Source organism: Prionailurus viverrinus, chromosome B3 (genome assembly GCF_022837055.1).
Source record: "Prionailurus viverrinus isolate Anna chromosome B3, UM_Priviv_1.0, whole genome shotgun sequence".
Taxonomy (NCBI): Eukaryota; Metazoa; Chordata; class Mammalia; order Carnivora; family Felidae; genus Prionailurus; species Prionailurus viverrinus.
In genome coordinates, this window is record NC_062566.1 from 99,113,425 (window position 1) to 99,138,871 (window position 25,447).

The 25,447-nt window shown below is 41.6% G+C and overlaps 1 protein-coding gene across 2 annotated transcripts in view; it reads left to right on the plus strand.

Annotated features, from left to right (window-relative positions):
- The window catches only part of PELI2 (pellino E3 ubiquitin protein ligase family member 2), a 196,116-nt gene that overhangs the window by 73,073 nt on the left and 97,596 nt on the right, over positions 1-25,447 (plus strand). The window lies entirely within an intron of this gene.

The following is a 25,447-nucleotide window of genomic DNA, read 5'->3' on the forward strand; positions in this document are numbered from 1 at the left end:
TTCACTAATTTTTGCCCATTCCCCAACCCTTCTCTCTGGCAGCCATCAGTGCTCCGTATTTATGGGTCTGTTTCTGCTTTTTGTTTGTTTTTTTAGATATTTCATATAAGTGAAATCATGTGATTTGTCTTTCTTATTTCACTTGGCATAATACCCTCTAGGTCCATTCATACTGTCACAAATGGGAAGATCTTGTTCTTTATTATGACCGAGTATTAGTCCTGTGTGTGTGTGTGTGTGTGTGTGTGTGTGTGTGTGTACACACACAACATGTTCTTTATCCATTCATCTATCAACAGACACTTGGGTTGCTTCTGTATCTTGGCCATTGTAAATAATGCTGCAATAAACATAGGGACACATATATCTCTTTGAATTAGTGTTCTTGTTTTCTTTAGGTAAATGCCCAGTAGTAGAATTACTAGATCATATGGTGATTATGTTAATTTTTTTGAGGAACCTCCACACTGTTTTCAGCAGTGGCTGCAATGATTGGCACTCCCACCAACAGTGCACGAAGGTTCCATTTTTCTCCACAACATTGCCAACACTTGGTTCTTGTGTCTTTGATTTTAGCCATTCTGACAGGTATGAGGTGATAGCTCATTGGGTTTTGCTTTGCATTTCCTTAGTGATGTTGAACATCTTTTCATGTGCCTGTTTGTCATCTGTATGTCTTCTTTGGAAAAAATGTCTGTTCAGGTCCTCTGCCTATTTTTTAATCAGATTGTGTTTTTGGTGTGGAGTTGTACAAGTTCTTTATATATTTTGGGTATGAACCCCTTATTGGATATATCATTTGCAAATGTCTTCTCCCATTCAGTAGGTTGCCTTTTTGTTTTGTTGATGGTTTACTTTGCTGTACAAAGCTGTGTGTGTGTGTGTGTGTGTGTGTGTGTGTGTGTGTGTGTGTGGTCCCAATGGTTTATTTTTAATGCTGTTTCCTTTGCTTTAAGGAGGCCTATTTAGACAAATGTTGCTAAGGTCAGTGTTAAAGATTACTGCCTATGTTTTCTTCTAGGAGTTTTATGGTTTCATGTCTTAAATATAGGTCTTTAATTCATTCTGAGTTTATTGTATATCGTATGAGAAAGTGGTTCAATTTTTTTTTTGCATGTTGCTTTCTGATTTTCCCACCACCATTTGTTGAAGAGATGGTCTTTTCCTCACTGTATTCTTGCCTCCTTTGTCATAGATCAATTGACCATATAAGCCTCAGTTTATTTCTGATCTGTCTGTTCTGTTCTGTTGACCTGCGGGTCTATTGTTTGTGCCAGTTACCATACTGTTTTCGTTACTACAACTTTGTAGTATATCTGAAAACCTGAGATGGTATCTCCAGCTTTGTTCTTCTTCAGATTGCTTTGATTATTTGGGGTCTTCTGTGCCTCCATAAAAACTTTAGTATTCTAGTTCTGTGAAAAATGTGGGTACTTTGACAGGGATTGCATTGAATCTGTAGGTTGTTTTGGGTAGTGCAGACATTTTAACAGTATTCTCACAATCTGTGAGCACAGAATATCTTCAGTTTCTTTCATCAGTGTTTTATTTTGGTTTTTGAAGTTTATTTGTTTATTTTGAGAGAGATGAGACAGCACAATTGGAGGAAGGGCAGAGACAGGGGCAGAGAGAGGATCCCAAGCAGGCTCCATGCTGCTGGTGTAGAACCCAACGCAGGGCTTGAACCCATGAAACCATGAGATCATGACCTCAGGTTTGGCCTGAGCCAAAACCAAGAATCAGATGCTTAACTGACTGAGCCACCCAGGTGCCCATCTTTCATCAGTGTTTTATAGTTTTCAGAGTACAGGTCTTTTACCTCTTTGGTTGAATTTACTCCTAGGTGTTCTTTTGTTGCAATTATAAATGGAGTTAATTTTTCTCTTAGCTATTTCATTATTAGTGTGTAGAAACACAACCAATTTCTATATTTATTGTTATTTATCATTCTTTACACTGAGTCAAATGAAACAGTGGTAAAAGAGAAAAAGATTAAGAAGTTTATGAACGCTATTTAGGTTGGGGTTTCTTGACCTCAGCGCTATTGGCAGTTTGGACAGATTATTCTTTGTTGTGAGGCAATGTTGTATGTTGTATTGAGCAGCATCCTTGGCCTCTAGCCATGTGGTGCCAGAAGGCCCCCCCTACTCCCAGTTGTGGCAACCAGAACTGTCCTCAGACACTGGTGAATGTTCTTTTGGAGGGAGGGATGACCCTGGTGAGGACCATTGATCTAGACTCCTAAGTCTAGCCAGTATGTCACCTGCTTCGGAGTGCGAGCTCTGGCATTAGAGTCCTAGGGTTGATATCCCAGCTTTTGGCCAAGTGACAATGACACCGCCTCTCCATTTTCTCATCTCTCAAGTGACAGAAAAGAACATTCAAATCCTAGGTTGGAATGTGTTAATACACGTAAGGTTTTTAGCTTTTAGAATGGTGCCTGGCCTGCTGGAAATGCTCAGTAAAGGTTAACCACGAGTATTGTTACCGCTTATAAGAATACTGGGTATCATATTATATCTTTTCCTTTCCTTCCTCCTCCCGCTTATTTTTTCACTGTGTCACAGAATGGAGACCTAAGGGGGAAGTGATAATCGAGACAGGGTTTCAGCAAATTAATCTCCTTTTTAAAAGCTGTATTGCTGTGTGCTTTGGCTGGCAGGCAGTGTGGCAGTGAATTGGTATCACTCTCCTGACCGGCTTCCTTTCCTTCGGTGATTGTGTGCTGCTTAGCAGAGACCATTGCTTGAACTCGGGTTTTGTGGGGAGTGAGGGCAATGCTTTGCACACGGATGGTCTTTGGCCTGTATTAAGACGGGCTGCTCTCAGTTCCCGTCTCAGTCCCAAGCCTCTCTCTTCCTCAGGTTGGAGGCACATTAAGACCTTCTGTCCCCAGACTGGGATGGAACGTGGTGAGAAGGCTTCCAGCCAAGAGTATGGGCTGGAAGGAAGGAGGATTTTTCTGTTACCCCAGTCAGTTGAAGCTCTCTCTATCTTGAATTTCACCCTTTATCTAATCTGACAAGGACAAATTCATTTTTGCCAAAGCCTTGATGGTGGCAGTGGCTGCTAATTCATAGAAATAAAAAAAACAAAACAAAAAAGGCAGTGTGTGGGGGAGGTTGGGCGGGGGCTTGGTTGGGGGAAAAGGATCAGCAGAGATTGTTGTGCAGGAAAAAAAATTTCTCTACAGTCTGAGAATGAAAAAAGATGGAGTTGCGAACAAGTAGGCAGGTAGTCATACTTACCAGAGGGACTTGAAACAACTTAAATGCACAAAATAGCTCCTCTGATGATACATGCGATTGAATTGTACTGCTTATAGGTTTTAAAAAATCCATTAGTTAGTCCCAAAAATGTTAATGACAGATACTCTTTTAGTATCTTATTGATCTGAGTCTTAAAACACACTTGATAAAGAGTGGGAATTTTCAAAATCTTTAAAATTTAAAACTTTAAGTTGTTAAGTTTAGAAAAATACTTCAGGGGCGCCTGGGTGGCTCAGTCAGTTGAGTGTCCAGCTCTTGATTTCAGCTCAGGTCAGGATCTCACGGTTCGTGGGATCGAGCCCCACACTGGGCTCTGTGCTTGACAGCACAGAGGCCGCTTGAGATTCTCTCTCTTCCTCTCTCTGTGCCTCCCCCTATCTGCACACATGCTCGCTCACTCTCTCTCAAAATAAACGTTAAAAAATACTTTAATACGTAATTTTATAAGAAAAGTCAGCTTCCTTTTTTGTCAAAGGAGTATATAATTTATCCCTAGCTATGATACCATTTTTCTATAATATTAGGAAGACTCTAGAGCTACCTGGTCATTGTTCCTAGTAGGAAAAGTGAGGCCTACCTAGCATTATAGGACCTTTCTAGGATTGCTTGGGTAGCTTGAGCCTCAGGTTCTTAACTGCTACATTTTTATTGTTGGATCTTCATTTGGTCTGAGAAATTAAGTCTTTTATCACCTTATTCTTTTTTTCTTAATCGTTGTTCCTGAACTTTGTGGACTCTTATGTGGTTTAAAAAAAAAAAAAAACAGTTATAAAAGCCACAGCTGAGTATAAGGTACTTTTATGGCATGCAATGTGGGGTATTGACCGTGAGTATACCCCTGTGGTGGGTGGTGTTTTCCACAGGCTCACTGCGTCTCCCTACTAGAACATTACCTCTGTTCCTGTCCTAAGTGTCTGCTTCTCAACCTGCTTCCCTGCGTCCCACTTGCTCCTAAACTTCCTGTCTTTGGTTCTAGTCCCGTCACCACCTACTTTGTAGTCTTAAGTGAGACCCTTGGTATCCTGCTTAACTTTTCTTTCCCGTGATACCTGGGCATCTCCCCCTGGCTAGTGAGCCCCCAGAGCCTACACAATGCAGATTCATTGACCCCATGCTCTCTTTTCCCCGTCTCTGTTGCCAGTGCCTGGTGCTGACATTTGCAGTAATTCTTGGATGGATGGATGAAGCCTTAACAGTTGTTCTTTTACTCCAGGCCATAGACTCTTCATATCTCTTAGATGCCCCTAAAGCGCTAAAATACTTTCAAGATAATGAGAGGTGTGCTCTTCTTCATACTGCTGGGTCTGCCCAGTGCTTCACTTCCCCTAGTTGAAACTTCCATGATGCATACAATAAGGCCCCATTTTCAGAGAATGGCTTGTGAAGTCTTCCACAGACTGGCCCCTATACCTTTCCAGCTTCCTTTGGTCTACCAGCACCTCTTCTCTCCTCCTTGCAAAGTGAGTCAATTGGGAATTGTAAGGGATTAGTACTTTTAAGATCTTGCTCTTTATGTATGTGAAAATAAGGCCTGAGGGTTGGTCCTGGTATTAGAATTCAGGGGCCAGCTGTATCGAATTCAGATATCCCTGTACTCTGTGCACAGAGACAGCCCCGATGAATCCAGGGGCATTCTCCTCCCACTGATGAGGATTAAGTCTAAAGCTTTAAACTGGATGATCCATTAATTTAATGCTTTTCCTTGATTCAAGATTCTACAGTTTTCAATAAATTTTCGGCACCCACACAGACTAAAGGATGCGTGCAAGCCAGAAATAGTTTATAAAATGAGTGTTCCTTTCTGGTATTCCTTGTAAAAATAACCTTGTAACCATCCTGGGAAAAGGGGACCCCCCTGCTAAAATAAGGTAGAACCCCCCGCTGAAAGTCTCTTGTGGTTCAGTCTTTACGCACTGTCTTTGTGTTTGCTGCTTACCATTTCACCATCGCCTTGTCTTCTAGTGGGGTGTGGAGAGACCAGCACTGCTTCTACCAGGAAAGAGCTGTGCTTGACCTTTCCACATGGAGTGTTCTCCTGAGGCACCATTTCTGTGTTTTTGGAGGATGCTTTTTTTGAACCATCCATTCTCACATCGCTCACAGCTGGCTTCAGGCTGAAGCAGTTTCCAGCAGCATCTGTTCACTATGGCAGCTCTGAAGCTAGGTGGGCATTTTAATGGCCATAAAACAGAATTACTGTGTGAAAGACCTTTCAGCAATTGAGCTAAAGGCTTGGAAGCAGTGGAGACATTTTCACTTACGAAAATTGGCACTAAAGGAACATGTGGTGGAGATACCTTTCCTCGAAATGCCACCACTTTCTATGTTAAATAATAGAGACCACCCATCAGAGGAAACTTTGCCACCTTAGCTAGTTTTAGTTTATGTTAAACCATTTTTCAGATTTTAGAGTTGTTCCATAGAGATCTTTTGGTTATTTAAATATGAATCAGACCCAAAGCCATCTACAGATTCAATGCACTACCTATCAAAATTCCAATGGCATTTTCACAGAACTAGAAGAAACAATCCTAAAATTCATATGGAGCCACAAAACCCCCAATTACCAAGGCAGTCTTGAGGAGGAAGAACAAAGCTGGAGGCATCATGCTTCCTGGTTTCAAACTGTGTTCTAAAGCTGTAATAATCAAAATGGAATGGTATTGGCATAAAAACAGATACCTAGACCAGTGGAACAGCATAGAGAGCCGAGAATAAACCCAAAAATATATTGCCAAGTTATGACAAAGGAGCCAAGAGTAATCCATAGGAAAAGATGGTCTCTTCAGTATATGGTGCTAGAAAAGTTGGACAGCCACGTGCAAAAGAATGTAACTGGACTACCATCTTAAGCCATACACAGAAATCAAAGTGGGTTGAAGAAGGGAATACCTGAAAAGGTAAAACTCCTAGAAGGGAACAAGGGGTAAGTTTCTTGACATGGGTCTTGGTGATGATTTCTTGAATTTGACACCAAAAGCCGAGGCAACAAAAGCAAAATAAGTGGGCTTACATCAGACGAAAAAGCCTCTGTATAACAGAGGGAACCACCAACAAAATGAAAAGGCAACCTGCAAAGTGGGAGAAAATATTTGCAAATTATTTCTGATAAGGAGTCTTAATATCCAAGGGGCGCCTGGGTGGCACAGTCGGTTAAGCGTCCGACTTCAGCCAGGTCACGATCTCGCGGTCCGTGAGTTCGAGCCCCGTGTCAGGCTCTGGGCTGATGGCTCAGAGCCTGGAGCCTGTTTCCGATTCTGTGTCTCCCTCTCTCTCTGCCCCTCCCCTGTTCATGCTCTGTCTCTCTCTGTCCCCAAAATAAATAAACGTTGAAAAAAAAATTAAAAAAAAGAGTCTTAATATCCAAAATACATAAAGAACTGATACAACTCAATAGCAAAAAACCAGCTGATATTTTAAAATGGGTAGAGGAACTGCATAGACACTTTTCCAAAGAAGACATCCAAATGGCCAACAGGTAAATGACAAGATGCTGAACATCAGTCATCGTCAAGGAAATGCAGATCAAAACCACAATGAGATACCACCTTACACCTGTTAAAATGCTTGTTCTCAAAAAGATACACACTTGCAAAGATGTGGAGAAAAGGGAATTCTTATCCACTGTTGGTTGAAATGTAAATTGGTATAGCCACTATGGAAAGTGATATGGAAAACTAAAAATAGAGCTACCGTATGACCTAGCACTTCTGGATATATATGCAAAGGAAATGAAAACAGGGTCTCAAAGAGATAGCTGCACTCCCAGGTTCGTTGCAGTTCTGTTCACAGTAGCCAAGATAATGGCAAGAACCTAAGTATCTGTCAGTGAATGAGTCAATAAAGATATGGGGTGTGTGTGTGTGTGTGTACACACATACATACACGCAAATGTTATTCAGGTACAAGAAAGGACATCCTGCCATTTATGAAAATACAGATGGGCCTTGAGGACATTTATGCTAAGTGAAATAAGGCTAAAAGACAGCCAGTGTAGGCTCTTAAAAGGCTGAATTCAGAAACCGAGACTAGCACGGTAGTTACCAGCTGACGTGTGAGAAAAATGGGAGATGCTGGTCAAAGGTACAAACGTCTGGTTCTAAGCTCTGGGGATCTAGTGTGCAGCATAGTGATTATAGCCAATAATACCGTATTATAGAAAAACTGTATCATGTAGTTGAACTTTGCTGAGGGAGTAAATGTTATGTATTCTCACCCCAGAAGAGTAATGGTAATTACATGGCATGATGGAGGTGTTAGCTAAAGCTGTGGTAATGATCCTTTTGCAGTATACGTGTGTCAAGTCAACATGTTGCACACCTTATTCTTATATCACGTTACGTCAGTGATACCTCTGTAAAGCTGCGGAGGAGTAGGAATCACACATCAAAAAGCTTAACCTGTGTAGCAAGCAGTTTTGAACACCATTCTTAGAGGCGGAGGACTGAAGCGGGCTGCACTTTGCACGTGTAGTTGTCAAGCAGGATGTGACTGGAGCCTCCAGTGGGAGAGCACCATTTACGTGAGCACATTCCCAGTTGGCAGAATCGATGTTTTGACTCCAGAAGGTTGATTTAGGATTACTAGGGTAGGGGTGGGAGGAGAGTCCTATAGAATTAGCCATTTATTCATCTTAATAGGGAAATAAAATAGGATAGCAAAATGCTTAAAATATTAGCTGTGTGTTTTTTTTTTTTAATGCAATTTACCAGATTTGGTTCTATAAATAAAAATGATGCCAAGTGAACTGAAAAGCTAGAAAGAAGCAAGATATTTCTTAGGAGTAATTTCCCTCCTCGAAATAACTAGACCTCTTTCCTTCCAAAGCATTTTGGGGGGGAGGTACAAATTGTAGACCCTGAAATGAACATGTTTGGCATTGATTTCTGAAGAAAGTTCTTTTGGTCCACGTTTAGGAAGGAATTGGAGCCATGGAAAACTTTTTAGTCCTTGATATTATACTTCTGGTGATGAGACCATGATTATGTCACTGTCCCTGGGTTGATGAGCTTTGCTTTGGAAAATGTGTGATCCTCTACTTCAAACAAACTCTGTATGGATTCCTTGCAGAGGTGGCTGTAAGGAAACAGTCTCCATGCCCTTGTGTCCCCACATCCCTTCCTCTCATCAGACCTGTCTGGTGCACTGCATGGAACACGTGCACTACTGCTCATGGGAAAAGGGACCAATAGAAGCATGTTTTTAAAATCTGTGTTTTCAGATTTAAAAAGTATTTTTCATTAATTTTTTTTTTTTTTTGTAATTATGTTAGAGGGCAAGCAGGGGAGAAGGGCAGAGGGAGGGAGAGAATCTTAAGCAGGCTTCATGCTCAGCACAGAGCCCGAGGCGGGGCTCAATCCCACGACCCAGGGATCACGATCAGAGCTGAAAGCAAGAGTCAAATGCTCAACCAACTGAGCCACCCAGATGCCTCTCATTTTTAATTCTAAGATGTCAGTTAATTTTTTGCCAATCTGATGGGTGAAGTGTAGAATTTATGTTAATCTCTTGGCATTTGTTAAAGATCTAATGTTTAGATTTCTTGCCTATTTTTAAATTATAGTGTTGGACTTCTTTATATATGTGATGTATATAACAAAGAGGTCTTATCAATTTCCTTTGTCTTTTATTTTTTTTTAAATTTTTTTTTTCAACGTTTATTTATTTTTGGGACAGAGAGAGACAGAGCATGAACGGAGGGGCAGAAAGAGAGGGAGACACAGAATCGGAAATAGGCTCCAGGTTCTGAGCCATCAGCCCAGAGCCCGACGCGGGGCTCGAACTCACGGACCGCGAGATCGTGACCTGGCTGAAGTCGGACGCTTAACCGACTGCGCCACCCAGGTGCCCCATGTCTTTTAACTCTGTTCACTGTATTTGCGGCTTTTTTTTTAACCTTGATGTAATCATATGTGGAATTTTTTCAGTTATGATTTATGTTTCCTGTTATGCTTAAGAAATACTCTATCCTGGGGCACCTGGGTGGCTCAGTCGGTTGGGCGGCCGACTATAGCTCATGTCACGATCTTGCAGTCTGTGAGTTCCAGCCCCGCATTGGGCTCTGTGCTGACAGCTCAGAGCCTGGAGCCTGCTTCCAGTTCTGTGTCTCCCTCTCTCTCTGCCCCTCCTCTGCTTGTACTCTGTCTCTCTCTTTCTCTCTCTCAAAAATAATAAACATTAAAAAAAAAACTTTAATTAAAACAAGTAATACTCTATCCCAAGGTTTACATATCTTATACTTTTTCAAATGCTTTTTTGACTTTGAGCGAGAGAGGGAGCATGTGCGCGCGCACATCCAATCAGGGATGGGATGGAGGGAGAGGGAGGGAGAGAATCATAAGCAGGTTCTACACTCAGCACAGAGCCAAGCACGGGGCTTAGTCTCATGACCATGAGATCATGAGCTGAGCCAAAATCAAGAGTCCGATGCTTAACTGACTGAACCACCCCAGCACCCCTGACTTTTTTAAAATTTCTTTTATTACACTTATTTATTTTTGAGAGACAGGGTGAGATAGAGCAGGAGTGGGGGAGGGGCAGAGATAGAAAGAGATACAGAATCTGGAGCAGGCTCAGGTTCCGAGCAAGCATTCAACACAGAGCCCGACGTGGGGCTTGAACCCACAGACCGTGAGATCATGACCTGAGCCAAAGTCAGACACTTAACCGACTGAGCTACCCAGGTACTCCCCGACTTTATTTTTTATACTTAGATTTTTCTTCCATTTTAATTTTATTTTTAAATCAATTATTAATTGAGCATCTCCTTTGTGCTGGGCCCTGGGTTCTGTACTGATGAGTAAAACTTGATCCCTCAACCAGTGGAGCTTTATCCTGGCAGAGGCAGGCGGTAAATAGGTTACCAAACAAATACATAATTTCCACCTGTGCCCAGTGCTATCAAGGAAACAGCGGGTCTAGGGTCGAGGGACACAAGCTTAAGCCATGCTGAATTATGAAGGGATACATAGAAGTTAGCTTTGCAGAAAGGGGGGCAGAAGATATAACCGGCAGGATATTCTAAGACCCCGAGGCAGATTTGAGGATTGGTAAGTGGAGAGTTGGAGTCTGGGATGAGACCAGGGTTCAGAAGTAACGGCTTCTTCATGTCTTGTTAAGGGGCCTTGGTTTTAATCTAGGTACAGTAGGAAGCTGTGGGGGGTTTAGGGAGAGAATGTATGAAGGACGAGTGTTTTAGTTTTGATAGGGAAGGTAAGGATGGATGCAGAGAAACCAGATAGGCTACTCTAATAGGCTGGATAAGAGATGAACGGCTTAGACTAGCGTGATGGTTAATTCTATGTGTCACCTTGGCTGGGCTCTGAGGCCCAGATATGTGGTCAAACATTTAGAATAATGTTCCTTGAGGTGTTTTTGGAGGTTAACATTTTAACACATGAACTCTTAGTAACAGATTGCCCTGTATAATGCTGGTGGGCCTCGTCTAATCAATTGAAGGTCTGAATGGAACAAAAGACTGGCCTCCTTGAACAAGAGGGAGTTCTGCAGTAGCCAGGTAGACAGCATTCACACTTGAACTGTAGCACTAGCTTTTCCCTGGTCTCCAGCTTGTAGGCTCATGGTGCAGATTTTGGATTTGCTAGCCTCTATAACAACATGAGCCAATTCTGTAAAACACAAAAACAAAAAGCCAAAACTTTGTGTGTGTGCATGCAAGCGCACACATCCCCCCCCCCCCCCCCCCCACACACACACACACACACTGGTTCTGTTTCTCTGGACAGCCTTGACTAATACCACCAGAAGTGGTGACAGTGAAAATACAGAGAACTGAGCCTGTTTTGGAGGTGGAAAGAGTGGGACTCACTGAGAGGAATAAATTGTAATTGAATGGATGGTGAGGTCATTCGGGGAATTGAAAGCACAGAGAGGAGCCAAGGTAGGGGAAATTCAAGAGTTTGGTACCTGTTTCATTTGAGGTGCCACTGGGATATGAGCAGAAGGGTTAAGTATACAAATCGGAGATACGATTCTGAAACTCAGCAGTACAGACAGGGGCAGAAGATGCAGAACTGAGCACTAGAGAACCCCACCTTTAGAAATACACTGACAGCGGGGCGCCTGGATGGCTCGGTCAGTTGAGCGTCTGACATTGGCTCAGGTCATGATCTCACAGTTTGAGTTTGAGCCCTGTGTCGGGCTCTGTCCCTCAGAGCCCCTCTCCCACTTGCGCTCTCTCAATCAATCAATAAAAATAAAAACATTAAAAACACATATAAATACATGGACAGGGAGTGACCAGAAACATAGGAGAACCAAGAGCTTCGAAGAATGTAGCTGATGTCAGATGCTGTTGCGTGGTACCAGAAGACGAAGGCTAATTAGAGGTGACTGTTAGGCTTGACAGCTTGCTGGTTGGTGGTTATTTGACTAATGCAGAGTTGATGGCGTAGTGGGAACAAAATCAGGAGTGGAATGGGCTGAGTGAAGTGGAGCTGAAGATGGGAAGAACGCACCTGTGCCAACCTCTGGATGTGCAGCAACAGGGAACAGCAAAACCAGGGGAGGAGGAGTTGAGGATTTGGAGCTCGGGGGTATTTCACTCTTACTTTTTAACGATGGATGATAGGAAGGCATGTTCAGATTCTGATGGAGATGATCCAGTAGTGTGGAAGACTGAGGATGAGGAGAAAGAAGGTGTAAAATAGGAGAAACAGGTCCTTGGCAGGTGTGTCTGTTGGGGGAATGAGGAGCTCCCATGTAATGGATTTTGTTCTCCTAGAAAAGGGAATTGGGAAGTAAGGAGAGTATGTGAACAAGGAGGTAAGAGGTAGTAGAGCGGGGAAGAAAGTTAACTCAGAATAGCTAGGATGGTGTTGAAATCCCTCCTTGAGAGTTGAGACTGATTTAAAGGGACGCTAGTCTGTTTTTCTGTTGTAAATGTTTTGCTGCAGCTGTGGAGAAAGAAGAAAGAAGAAAATTGGGTTAGAGTCTGACAAACAGGACCAGGGGAATGGTTTTTATGGGAGTGATAAAAGTGATTGATGAAATTTCAGTTTGATGAAAAGGATACTGATGGATAACTGGTGACATCCAAGAACTGTGGTGGAAGGATGTGATGAGGTCATATATATGCTGTGAGGTGAGGGGTCCACCTGCATTATTTTCAGGAGAAGCAGTTGTGCCCCAACCCTTTATTAAGTAGACCATCCTTTGTTCACTGACTTGACTTGCCACTGTTCCCGTATATTGAATTTCCATACAATCCTAGGAGCCCTCTTTGTCTCTCTGTTCTGTTCTTCAGATCTCTTTGCCTCTTGCAGTGTAGACACACGCTTTCAGTATGGGGTAGAGCAGGGTTAGGGTCCTTCAGGGACACGTGCAGTTTTTCCAGACCTACCACCTGGAATAGAGTTGCTTGGTAAGACAGAAGTTCATCTTCTGTGTCACTATTGCTAAATTGTTCTCCAAGATGTTTGTAGCATTTTATACTCCTACCAGTAAGAGTTTTTATTTCTCCATGTTCTTACAAATACTTGATGTTACCAGACTTATTTGGGGAGAGGACTTCACTGACCTTCCTACTCCATCATGCTGGATGTGCAAGTTGAGAGGTTTTAGATTTTAATGTAGTCAGGCAAATCTGTTTCTTCTCCTCTTCCCCCTTATAACCTGTGCTTTTGTGTCCCTTATTTAAACAATCTTTTCCTATGATAGTGTCATAGACGTTGTTTCTGATATTATGCTTTTTTAAGTGTTTATTTGAATTCCAGTTACCATACAGTGTAATTTAGTTTCAGGTGTACAATTTAGTATTCACCACTTACATACAATGTCCAGTGCTCATCACAAGTGCCTTCCTTAATCCCCATCACCTATTTCACCCATTCCCTCACCCGCCCCCACCATCAGTTCTCTATAGTTAAGAGTCTGTTTCTTGGTTTACCTCTATTTATTCCCCTATGATAATTTGTTCCTTAAATTTCACATATGAGTGAAATTATATGGCATTTGTCTTTTCTGGCTTATTTTGCTTCACATAATACTCTGTAGCTCCATCCACATTGTTGCAAATGGCAAGATTTCATTCTTTTTTTATGGCAGATTAATATTCCATTGTATATCTCTATACATCTATATATAGATATATATCACACCACAGTATCTCCTTTATTCATCAGCAGTGGACATTTGGGTGTTGTACATAATTTGGCTGTTGTAGATAATGCTATTATAAACACTGGGGTGCATATATCCCTTCAAATCAGTGTTTTTGGTAAATACCCAGTAGTGGAATTACTTGATTGTATATTCATCCTATTTTTAACTGTTTGAGGAACCTCCATACTGTTTTCCAGAGTGCCTGTACCGGTTTGCATTCCCACCAACAGTGTAAGAGGGCTACTCTTTCTCCACACCCTTGTCAACACCCATTGTTTCTTGTGTTGTTGATTTTAGCCATTCTGACAGGTGTGAAGTGATATCTCATTGTAGTTTTGATTTCTGATATTATCTTTTAATATGTTTTAAATAAAGTTTTGCTTTTCATGGTTAGGACTTTAAACCAGAGTTGATTTTGTGTAGGTTGTAAGCTAAGCGAAGATCTAGAATTGTTGTTTTTGTCATCAAGAACCAATTTTCTCTGCACTTTACCTGGTTTCCAGTCAAATACTAACTTCCTACGTAAATATGTGGACCCAGATCTATAGCTCTGTATTCTCTTCCATCGGTCTGTTTATCCCTCGACCAACACCACACTATTTCAATTACTACACCTTCACAGTAAATCCTAATGTTTGGTAAGGTAAGCCCCACCCACCTTGTTCTTGAGAAGTGTCTTCATTATTCTGGGTTCTCTTCTCTTCCACGTGAATTCTACGGATTAGATTGCCAGGTCCTATCGAAAGGCATGTTAGAGTTTTGTTAGGAATTGCATGTAATTTGTAGATTAATTTGGGAGTGAAAGTTGTACAGTTGACTCTTCCCATAACCATTCATATCTATGATTATGTCCCCCTTTTTTTACTCCTCTAATCGTATATTTTTGTTTCTCCTCTTTTGTTTAGATGTATTTTATTTTACTCCTACTTTCAAAAAGCCAGATTTTGCCTTATTTTCTACTGTTACTCTCTTAAATTTCATTAATTTTAGTTCGCCTCTCTTCTTACAGTAATTCTGTAAACAACAGCAGTTCTGTTACTGTCATGTGTGAGCCAGAGTTTGTCTTGCTGCTCAAGACTTTTCTCGGGAGGGCGATCACATGATGTTTTCGAGTCCTCTTTAGTGACCGTCCTAAGTCTCTCCACATACTCGTGTTTGGAAACTGAATGTCTCCGTTCCGCTTGGGCTCTAATAGAAGCCATTTACTTCTGTTCCATCTTTGTGTTTAGACAAGAGCAGGATTAGTCTGGGTCATTTTTTCTCTTCCTATGTTGCTGCTGGGGTGGAATCCAGTGAAGAATTAAGAGCTGTGAGGAGGGAAGTGTCCAATAATCACAGATGGTAGATTCCTAAATGTGATTGGAAACCATTCCTTATTATCAGGAATATAAAAATAGAATATTCTAAATGTGCTGATTAAATCTACACAGTGCTTCTGGTTCCTCCTGTTGATTTCTCCAGGTGTGGCTAGCAATGAACCAAGGTTGATAACTGGCAAGTCTGTGTGAAATCCTCATTGTAAATGAGTTTAATGGCCAGTTTGACATATTTATTCTGATTAGACACAAACCCTACTGGTTGCATCGAGAGTTAAAAGTTGTTTTGGTAAATAAAAATATGTGAACATATGTGATAAGCCAATTTCTCAGTTCTTTCTCCAGTATTTATGATTTGCACTCAGCTTGTTGGGATCCAGGGATTTGATTCTGTGCTACAGGTTCTGTTTATGGTTGTGCCATGCACACAGGTGGTGCCTGATAAATCTTCTCTTGCTTGGTGTTGACTTCGTGTACTCACAGTTTACTTGCACTGCAAAAACCTGCGTTACATGTGTGGCGGCCCTTGGAGTATTCACGCGGTAGACACAGCTCTGAATCAAGCTTGGGTCTCCTGCCAGTCGGCAGCTTAAGTGATTAATGAAGAGTTTGTACAAAATCGGGAGGAATGGTTTAAAACCAGAATTCAAGGCCTCTACATAAATGTTTATTTTCTTCATAATCTGCTTCACAATTCATTTTCCAAATATGTGTTGTTTTTCTTCCTTATGGGCAACAAAATGTACTTCCGGCTACTTTTCCTTGCAGCTACCATACCATCCTGCCATAATAATAATTGGAGCTCAAATATAGAGCGCTGCCACATATTAAGAGCTTTTCCTAGATTTTCTTGTTTCCCTTCTAAGTTTCACAACATAGGTCTTTTATCATCTCCATCTTTCAGATGAGGTATCTGAGGCATAGAGTAATTAGGGAACCTCCCCAAGATCACACAGATGGTGAGAAGTAGACTCAAACCTGGTCTGATGGCCAAGCCTGCTTTCATAATGACCACACACTGTATTTTTACATGTAGGTGTTAACCTTAAACATTGTCAGTTATTTTACCAGCGAAAATGGTTTCATTCTGGGAATAGAGAATTGTAATTCAGGACATGCACACTATTGCAAAACCATAAGCAAGTCTGGAGAACAAAAGATAAGCTTTTACAGAGGAAGAGGGGTGGGGGCGAGGGGCTCTTACAAACAAAATGTCCTTTGGAGTAAACTGGGAGTTCAGAGTGTAATGGCTTCTCATTGGCTGAGTTGTGACAGCCTCTCATTGGCAGGACTATTGCTGGACAAGGAGAAAACCTTCCTCCTGTTTAGGGTAGTAGTTACCCACTTGCAAGAATTGTAAGGTTCTTCTATTCTTGTTGGGTCTGTACTTGATGACCAATGGTAGGGTGTGAGAGCTTCCCCTTCTGGCTTCCTGATTCCATTTAAAATGAGGTGGGTTTATGGGGTGCCTGGGTGGTTTTTTGTTTTTTGGGTTTTTTTTTTTCCACATAAGGTACCATCCAGAACTAGAAATTATGACTAAGAAAGAAAGAAATCTCATTAAAAGATTAGGAAATAATCAATATAATCAACACTCAACCATAAATACAATCCTATGTGTTGAAATCTTGGATATTAGACTTTCAGGATGTTGATAATTGCCTGAACTGTACTGTTCACTTACAAAGATGATTCTTGAAAAAGCACGATGGAGTTCGTAACTCAGGTCTCCCTGTATGAAAATTCCTGTTAGATTAATTTTTAATATTGTAGCGGGCTTTAGCAGAAGACCTGCCAGCATTTTCATTAATTATCGTATGTTTGCATTTCAAACATGCTGATTGTTTGGCTCACAGATCTTTGCCTGGTCCAGGGGCTATTAGTGATCATTATTAAATGAAACTACTTGGGGATTTCACAAGTATGGCTGCATTTCACAGTCTTTTCAACATCAAAAAGACGTACACAGTCCTCTTTATTAAAATACATCTGATCTTGACCTAAAACACCAAATTAAAGAACATTAAGCTTCAGTCTATAAGTGTAAACCCAGGGCAGAACACTGGCCTGCAAATTTGGAGGTATAGAACCTACTTCCTGCTTGGGACTCCAAATAAATGATGTGCTCTCTGAGTGAGCCTCAGTGAGGAAGCCAGAAAAGGAAACTGGAAATTTTTCCTGTTGCCCTGCAGCTCTTCACAATTCATTCTTTCAAAGGATGATTCTGGATTTGCTGGTGTGCTTTCTGTGTGCTTTCTTCCTTAGGAGAAATGGAGAAAATATGGAGAAAGAGAAGCTAAAACCTGTGACAGATACTTTCATTTTTCTTTAAGTAGGTTTGCAAGGTGCCTTCTACTTAACGTGAGATAGTCTTTCATACCGAAGTCTTGGATGCCAGTGCATCCAGTGGTGCCAGTTATCCAGGAGTGGGCTAGGGATTTCAAGTACAGCAGTGCCATTCTGCTTTTTAAGTTCGAGTTCGTCTCTACGGTGTATTGTGCATGCATTCAACCAACACTGGTTAAGGGCCTACCATACAAATGCTATTTGAGAAAAATACCTCTCCTTGTATAATCTGGTCGAATAGTATGATCAGATGCCACCTGAGACCATGTAGTTCTCCTAGGCTCTCCTCTATGTCAGTTATGAAGTGATGCTTCTGAGCCACTGATAAACCTCTCTCCGCTGTTTTAGTGGGTGGCTCCCTCCATTGCACTGTGGTTTCCTGAGATGTGGTTAGGAATGTTTCACCAAAAATCCGGCTGCCTAATTACAGTAAAACCTCGGATTGCAAGTAACATGTTCTGCAAGTGTTGCACAAGACAAGCAAACATTTCTACTAAATTTTAAGTTGATAAACGAGCGATGTCTTGCAATATGAGTAGTATGTATGCTGAACGTCACATGATCACAACTGAGTCAGTGGTTCTCCCTCTCTCTCTCTCTCTCATTCTCTGTCTCCTCTCTCATTCTCTGTGTCCTCTCTCATTTGCTGTGGGATTGTGGGTGATTGTCTCCCATGCTCAGATGCTTGGTCTCAGGCCGAGGTGTTTGGCAGAAATCAGTGATTTTTCAGAACGTTGGAAGGTGCCCACAACTGGCACTAGTGTATTTTTTGTCACTTCAAAGCACCTATGGGCAGTCCTTTGCTTTTCCATCCAAGAGTAAGCTTAGGAATGCTTTGCTTCGTTCTAGGTCAGCCTGCCTGCAGATATAGACCCTTTCCTCTGCTGCCTTATTACCAGGTACATTAAATACAGTATACGACAAGAGTTCATGCTGCTCTATGCATCGGGAAACTCATGTGATTTGAATAGGAGGTGAGAGTGTGATGAGGGAGTGGAGTTACATATATTTTTTAACATAGAAGAGTCCTGAGCATGGTTAAACAGGACACGGAAGGGGAGATTGAAAATACAGGGTGGGTAACTGGGCAAGATCCTAGAGAAGGCAAGAGGTGTGGGCTGAGCAAGGGTAAACTCCTCCATCACAACCTGAAGCACGAGGGACGCTGGAAAGTGAAGGTAAAGGGGACGACTGGATGGAAAATTAAAACAGATATTTAAAATGGAAAAGCATTCAGTGGTTTATGGACGTAAGTCCAGGGTTAGACCTCCACATGGTATTCATGCGGAGACCAGATGTGGTGGGTGCTTTTGGCCGGCACAGCACTAGTCCCGAGGAGATGCTGGAGCCCCTCTGCCAGGGGAGGAGGCTGGCTAGGAGCTGCATCTTGGGGTTAGGAAGTAAGGGAAACAGCCTGGGGAGCGGTTAAGTCAGTGCAGTTGAAATAAAAAGCTATTCTAAGTATCATGAGTGTTGAAGAGCGTAATTGGAGAATTGGAATTTTTTTTTTCCTCCGGACCAACCAGTAACCATCATTTTGATGCTTGAAAAGCCCACAGATAACCTACCAAGGAGCAGCTAGTTTGCAAGCAAACGCTGCCCAGCAGGAAGCGTGGCTGCTATTCAGAAGTTTCCTCTCCTTTGCACAGGTTGAGTACTGAAATGACACACCTCATTTACTGGGGTATTTACAGTAGGAAGGTGACCTAATTAGAACAAATGGTAACTTCAGAAACTTTCTCATCATCAGATTACAGGGTCAGTACCTCACATTACTTCCCTTTACTTGACCGAAACGGCTTAGTTCTGCCTTATTACCAGGGCTAATTGGGGAAAAACAAAAGTTATGTCAGAATGGTGGTTTGCATATCACCTTTCCATTTCCCTCTCAAGGAAGAATTTTTTCAAAGTAATCCCTAGTTGACAAAACAGTCTTCTGTTTGTCCTCCTCTTACAAACATTCTTCTTTGCTGAACTTCATAGGTTGACCTTTTAAGAGTTTCCTTCCAGCTCTCATTCCAAGTGCTCTAGCAAGTTACCATTTCAGAGTTCAGGGAATGACTCTTTCTTTCCACGTGCCAGGCTGGATGTGCTAGTTCTCTTTCCAGTGTTTCATTACGGTCTCTTTTTCTAATGGGTCTGTGCGCCTCGAGTACCCAGAGTGCTTTCCCTTCAGATGTTTTAGAGTAACCTAAAAATCCTGGAATTCATCACCAGCTCAGGCGGCATGTAAGACTTCCCGGTCCTCCTCGAACATTTTCTTTGTTTCCTGTTGTTCAGTCTTTTCTCAGTCTAATCCCAATTTCCCTCTCAGTTTATGGCTGTCCTACACTGGCTGTTAACCTTTGATATGGAACTCTGTCAAGTGGTTTCTGAAACTCCAGGATCACCGCCACCCCTTTTATTAAACTGGTCAGTACTGTCTTCTGAGGGGTTCGCTGTGCATTCTGTGGGGATAACTTGCCCTGCCTGGAAACACGTTGGCTGTGCCTAATCAAAATGTGCAGCACAAGTAATCAAATGAGGGCCCATGGATTTCAGTGACTACGTGGCTTTTTAGCTGTGAGTCTACAGTGAAATCCTGGGAAGACAGTGGAAATGAATGACAAAAATTTACCACCCAAGAGCAGAACGAACAGAGGGTTTTAAGATTCATTAACTGTGTCATTTCTCACTGCCCTTGGACACATGCTAAGATCACTGGGTCCTAACAAATAACACTTTGCACATTGTCAACGAGGCCAGTAGAGCAAAAAATTACTGAATCTCTGTGTAAACCCTAACATTGTTGTCAGTGTCATTATATCAAAATCAGATCGGCTTCCGCTGTGTCCTGTGTCCCAGTCACTGTGGTAAGAACTTTATAATATCTCATTTAATCCCTTCAGATATTTTTTTTTGGAGCACCTACTATATTCTAGGTACCATGGTAGTTACTGGGGATAATATGCGCACTGTTCTCCAGGAACTTAGTTTATTTAATAGGAGTTCTTAGTAAGAAAATCAGAAGTCCCAGTAGAATGTGGTATTGCTGGGATGCACTAAGAAAAGGGACCAATTTTCTGGCAGTCATTTTCCCCTCAGTAGGTTATATTTCCATAAAAACGTGGTGTCACATGGTGTGGAAAAAGCACAGCTAAGCTTAAATGTCACCTGAACCCAGAGGGGGAAAGGCATGGTGCAGTTGCCAGCCAGAGGGCTGGAAAGGGGCCTGGAACAGCATCACCCCAGTGGGCTCCAGTGCTGGGCGGCAGTGAGGGCAGCAGAGGCCTTTCTTGTGTGACCAGAGGGGAGAGAACACCTACATTGGCATGACCTACTAGTAGAGAGCAGGCATGGACCCTGCTGCCTCGGGTGATGGCCATGGTGCCTTCTCTCTGGGTGGAGTCTGGATCCTTATCCAGATGATAGGCACATTGAGATTGTTGAGAATTCAGGACTGGGACTCACAGGGCAAACGTAAAACTCTCATCTTTTTCGTTCAGACAGACACCTCTCACATGACAGGCATGGCATTGGTGCCTAAATTCAACGTGCTGTTACCAAGTTGCATCAGTCAGCCTCATGGAGGGAGCTTAAAAGTCGAGGAGACAGTGTGGTGAGCAGAGAATCACTCTTGAGTGCTTGCCAAGATGAGGGGCAGGCGCCAGAGGGTCCCCGATTGTCAGAAGCTCCTTACCAAAGCTCCTGTGCCCTGGTAAACAGGTGCTGTGCAAGTGCCGAGCAGGGTAACCTGACCCCATTTCAGGGAGTCATGGCTTTCCAGAGGAGATGACCTCCCAGATCTGAAGATAAATGGGTGAGGAGAACAGAGGAACTGACTGTTGAGGCGCATCAGAATCTGCTCCAACAGTGAGAAGTAGCTCCATGTGCCTACGAGGTATAGGTGGGAAAGGGAGGCTGGTTAGGATACTGTTGCATTTGTCTTTCCCTCGGTGTTGGGGTAAAACTCCTGGCACCTTAACCTGAAGCCTGGCAGCGAGCGCTCCAAACGGTGGTCATTTTGTTCTTCGTTGCCACAAACACCTGCAAGTTACGAAGAAAATGCAGCTTCACTTGAGGTGGTAACACTCTTATTACATCCCAGCCCTGAGTGCACATCTTTTTATTCATGTGGAAATGAGAAGTACATCTAAAGCACCTGTCGCCTAGCACAGCAGGCTAGTTTCTCTGGGAAAGCACTGGGTGGCTGGACTTGTTGGTGGAACTGGCCAGTGTAACTGAGCAGCATTTTAAAAGGATGATCTATTGACATGGTTATTCAGACTTGGGTGTTTGCTACCCATTTTCGAAAGGAAAACCACAGGGAGTTTTGTTGCCTGTGTTAAAATTCAAACTTTCAAGCCAAAATCAGGGATTTGGAAAACTTGTTGGTCACCGAGGCTAGACTTTCCTGATGAGCTTGGTAGTGATATTAATAAGGTGGTTTTTAAAAATAAATATTAATGTGTTGGGGCTCCTGGGTGGCTCAGTCACTTGAGCGCCCAGCTCTTGATTTTGGCTGAGGTCGTGGTCCCAGGGTCATGGGATTGAGCCCCACATTGGGCTCTATACTGAGCATGAAGCCTGTTTAAGATTCTTTCTCCCTCTCTCCCCCTCCCCCATTTCCCTTCCCCCCCCCCACTCTCCACCTCTTCTTCTGCCCCTTCTCCCTGCTTGCTCACCCTTGTGCTCTCTCTCAAAGTAAAAAATACATATATTAATGTGTCAACATACGGAAGTTTGACATAATTCAGTGAACTAGTATGTTCCAAATGACTGGTTACATCCTTAATTCATGTTACATATGTCACTTGTATGTAGCCAAAAGAGCAAAAGTATAAGTTGGACCAGTGGATTTAATGGAGTAAGAAAAGCTCATTGATGTAATTTCAGATTCTACATTACGACCTTTAAGAAATGGCAAGTTGTTGAGTTTTGGTGTTGTATCACAGTATAATAATGGTATTGTGGTTATGGTTGGGTGAATGTCCTTAACAGCACTGTAAAGTATATAGGAGTGAAATGTAACATTTAAAATGGTTTTGTCCAGGATAAAAATACATTTACATAAAAAAAGGAGCATGTGTGGTAAAAAGTTAACAGTTGGTAAATCTAGGTGAAGGGTCTCATCTGTAGCTATTTGCTATACTATTTCTAAAAATTTGTTCAAACATTGTACTAGTTTTTTGGTGTTTTTCTCTTTTTTAAAAAATGTATTTCTTGTCAAGTTAGCTAACATACAGTGTAGTCTTGGCTTCAGGAGTAGATTTCCATGGTTCACCACTTAAACAACACCCTGTGCTCATCCCAACAAGTGCCCTGCTCAGTGCCCATCACCCATCTTCACCACCTCCTCAACTCTCCACCACTATCAATTCCCAGTATTTTCTCTGTATTTAAGAGTCTCATCTGGTTTGCCTTCCTTTCTGTTTGTATCTTATTTTTCCTTGCCTTCCGCTATGGTCATCTTAACAGGAGGAATCTCATGATATTTGTCTTTTGGAATCTCATGATATTTTCTCAATGGAATCACATGATATTTGTCTTTCTCTGGCTGACTTAATTTTGCTTAGCATAATACCCTCCAGTTCTATCTATGTTGTTGCAAATAGCAAGGTATCATTCTTTCTCATAGCCAAGTAGTATTCCGTTGTATATATAAACCATGTCTTCTTTATCCATTCATTAGTCGATGGACATTTGGGCTCTTTCCATAATTTGGCTATTATTAATAGTGCTGCTATAAGCATGGGGGTGCATGTACCCCTTTGGTTCAGTACTCCTCTGTCCTTTGGATAAATTCCTAGTAGTGCAATTGCTGGGTTGTAGGGTAATTCCATTTTTAATTTTTTGAGGAACCTCCATACTATTTTCCAGAGTGGCTGCACCAGTTGCATTCCCACCAGGAGTGCAAGAGGGTTCCCCTTTCTCCACATATTTGCCAATATCTATTGTTTCCTGAGTTGTTAATTTTAGACCCTCTGATAGGAGTGATGTGGTATCTCAATGGGCTTTGATTTGTATTTCTCTGATGATGAGTGATGTTGAGAATCTTTTCACGTGTCTGTTTGCCCTCTGGATGTCTTCTTTGGAAAAATGTCTATTCATGTCTTCTGCCCATTTCTTCACTGGATTATTTGTTTTTTGGGTATTGAGTTTGGTAAGTTCTTTATAGATTTTGGATACTAACCCTTGATCTGATATGTCACTTGCAAATATCTTCTCCCATTTCATCAGTTGTCTTTTAGTTTTGTTGATTTGTTTCCTTTGCTGTGCAGATTCTCTTTATCTCTATGAGGTCCCAGTAGTTCATTTTTGTTTTTATTTCCCTTACCTTCAGAGACATTTCAAGTAAGAAGTTGCTGCAGCTAAGGTCAAAGAGGTTGCTTCCTGTTTTCTCCTGTCTCACATTTAAGTCTTTCATCCATTTTGAATTTATTTTTGTGTATGGTGTAAGAAAACGGTCCAGGTTCATTCTTCTGCATGTTGCTGTCCAGTTCTGCCAGCACCATTTACTGATGAGAGTATCTTTTTTCCATTGGATACTATTTCCTGCTTTGTCAAAGATTAGTTGGCCGTATATTTGTGGGTCCATTATTTCTATTGGTCTGTCAGTTTTTGTGCCAATACCATACTGTTTTGATGATCACAGCTTTGTAGTAGAGGCTAATGTCTGGGATTGTGATGTGTCCTACTTTGGTTTTCTTCTTCAATGTTACTTTTGCTATTCAGGGTCTTTTGTGGTTCCAAACAAATTTTAGGATTGTTTCTTCTAGCTCTGTGAAGAATGTTGGTGCTATTTTGATTGGGATTGCATTGAATCCCAATGGAGATTGTAGATTTTGTAGATTGCTTTGGGTAATATCAATATTGTAACAGTATTTGTTCTTCTGATCCATGAGCATGGAATGTTTTTCCATTTCTTTGTGTCATCTTCAATTTATTTCATAAACTTTCTATAGTTTTCAGCATACAGATCTTTTACATCTATGGTTAGGTTTATTCCTAGGTATTTTAGGGTTCTTGGTGCAATTGTAAATGGGATCAATTTCTTGATATCTCTTTCTGTTCCTTCATTATTGGTGTATAGAAATGCAACCGATTTCTGTACATTGATTTTTGGTGGAGTCTTTCGGGTTTTCCATGTAGATTATCATGTCCTCTGAAAAGAGTGAAAGTTTGACTTCTTTGCCAATTTGGATGCCTTTTATTTCATTTTGTTGTCTGATTGCTGAGGCTAGGACTTCCAACACTATGTTAAACAACAGTGGTGAAGGTGACATCCCTGTCGTGTTTCTGATCTCAGGGAAAAAGCTCTCTGGTTTTCCCCACTGAGGATGATATTAGCTGTGGGCCTTTTCGTGTATGGCTTTTGTGACATTAAGGTATGTTCCTTCTATCCCAACTCTCTTGAGGGATTTTATTAAGAAAGGATGCTGTATTTTGTCAAATGTTCTTTCTGCAACTATTGACAGGATCATATGGTTCTTATCTTTTATTAATGTGATCCATCACATTGATTGATTTGCAAATATTGAACCAGCCCTGCAGCCCAGAAATGAATCCCACTTGATCATGGTGAATAATTCCTTTAATATACTGTTGAATTCAATTTGCTAGTATCTTGTTGAGAATTTTTGCAACCATGTTCATCGGGGATATTGGCCTGTAATTCTCCTTTTTAGTGGGGTCTTTGTCTGTTTGGGGAAGCAAGGTAATGTTGGCTTCATAGAATGAGTCTGGAAGCTTTCCTTCTCTTTCTATTTTTTGGAACAGCCTGAGAAGGATAGGTATTAACTCTGCTTCAAATGTCTGGTGAAATTCCCCTGGGAAGCCATCTGGCTTAGGACTCTTACTTGTTGGGAGATTTTTGATAACCAATTCAATTTCTTTGCTGGTTATGGGTCTGTTCAAATTTTCTGTTTCTTCCCTTTTGAGTTTCGATAGTGTGAGTGTCAAGGAATTTGTCCATTTCTTGCAGGTTGTCCAGTTTGTTGGCATATAATTTTTCATAGTATTCTCTAATAATTGTTTGTATTTCTGTAGTATTGGTTGTGATCTCTCCTCTTTCGTTTGTGATTTTATCTGTTTGGGTCCTCTCTCATCTTTTTGAGAAGTCTGGCTAGGGGCTTACCAATTTTGTTTATTCTTTCAAAAAACCAGCTCTTAGATTCATTGATCTATTCTACTGTTTTTTGTTTTTTGTTTTTTTTTTTTTTTTTGGATTCTCTATTGTTTATTTCTGCTCTAATCTTTATTATTTCTCCTCTTCTGCTGGCTTTGGACTTTCTTTGCTGCTGCCTTTCTAGTTCCTTTAGGTGTGAGGTTAGGTTCTGTATTTGAGACTTTTCTTGCTTCTTGAGATAGGTTTGGATTACAATGTATTTTCCTCTTAGGACTGCCTTTGCTGAA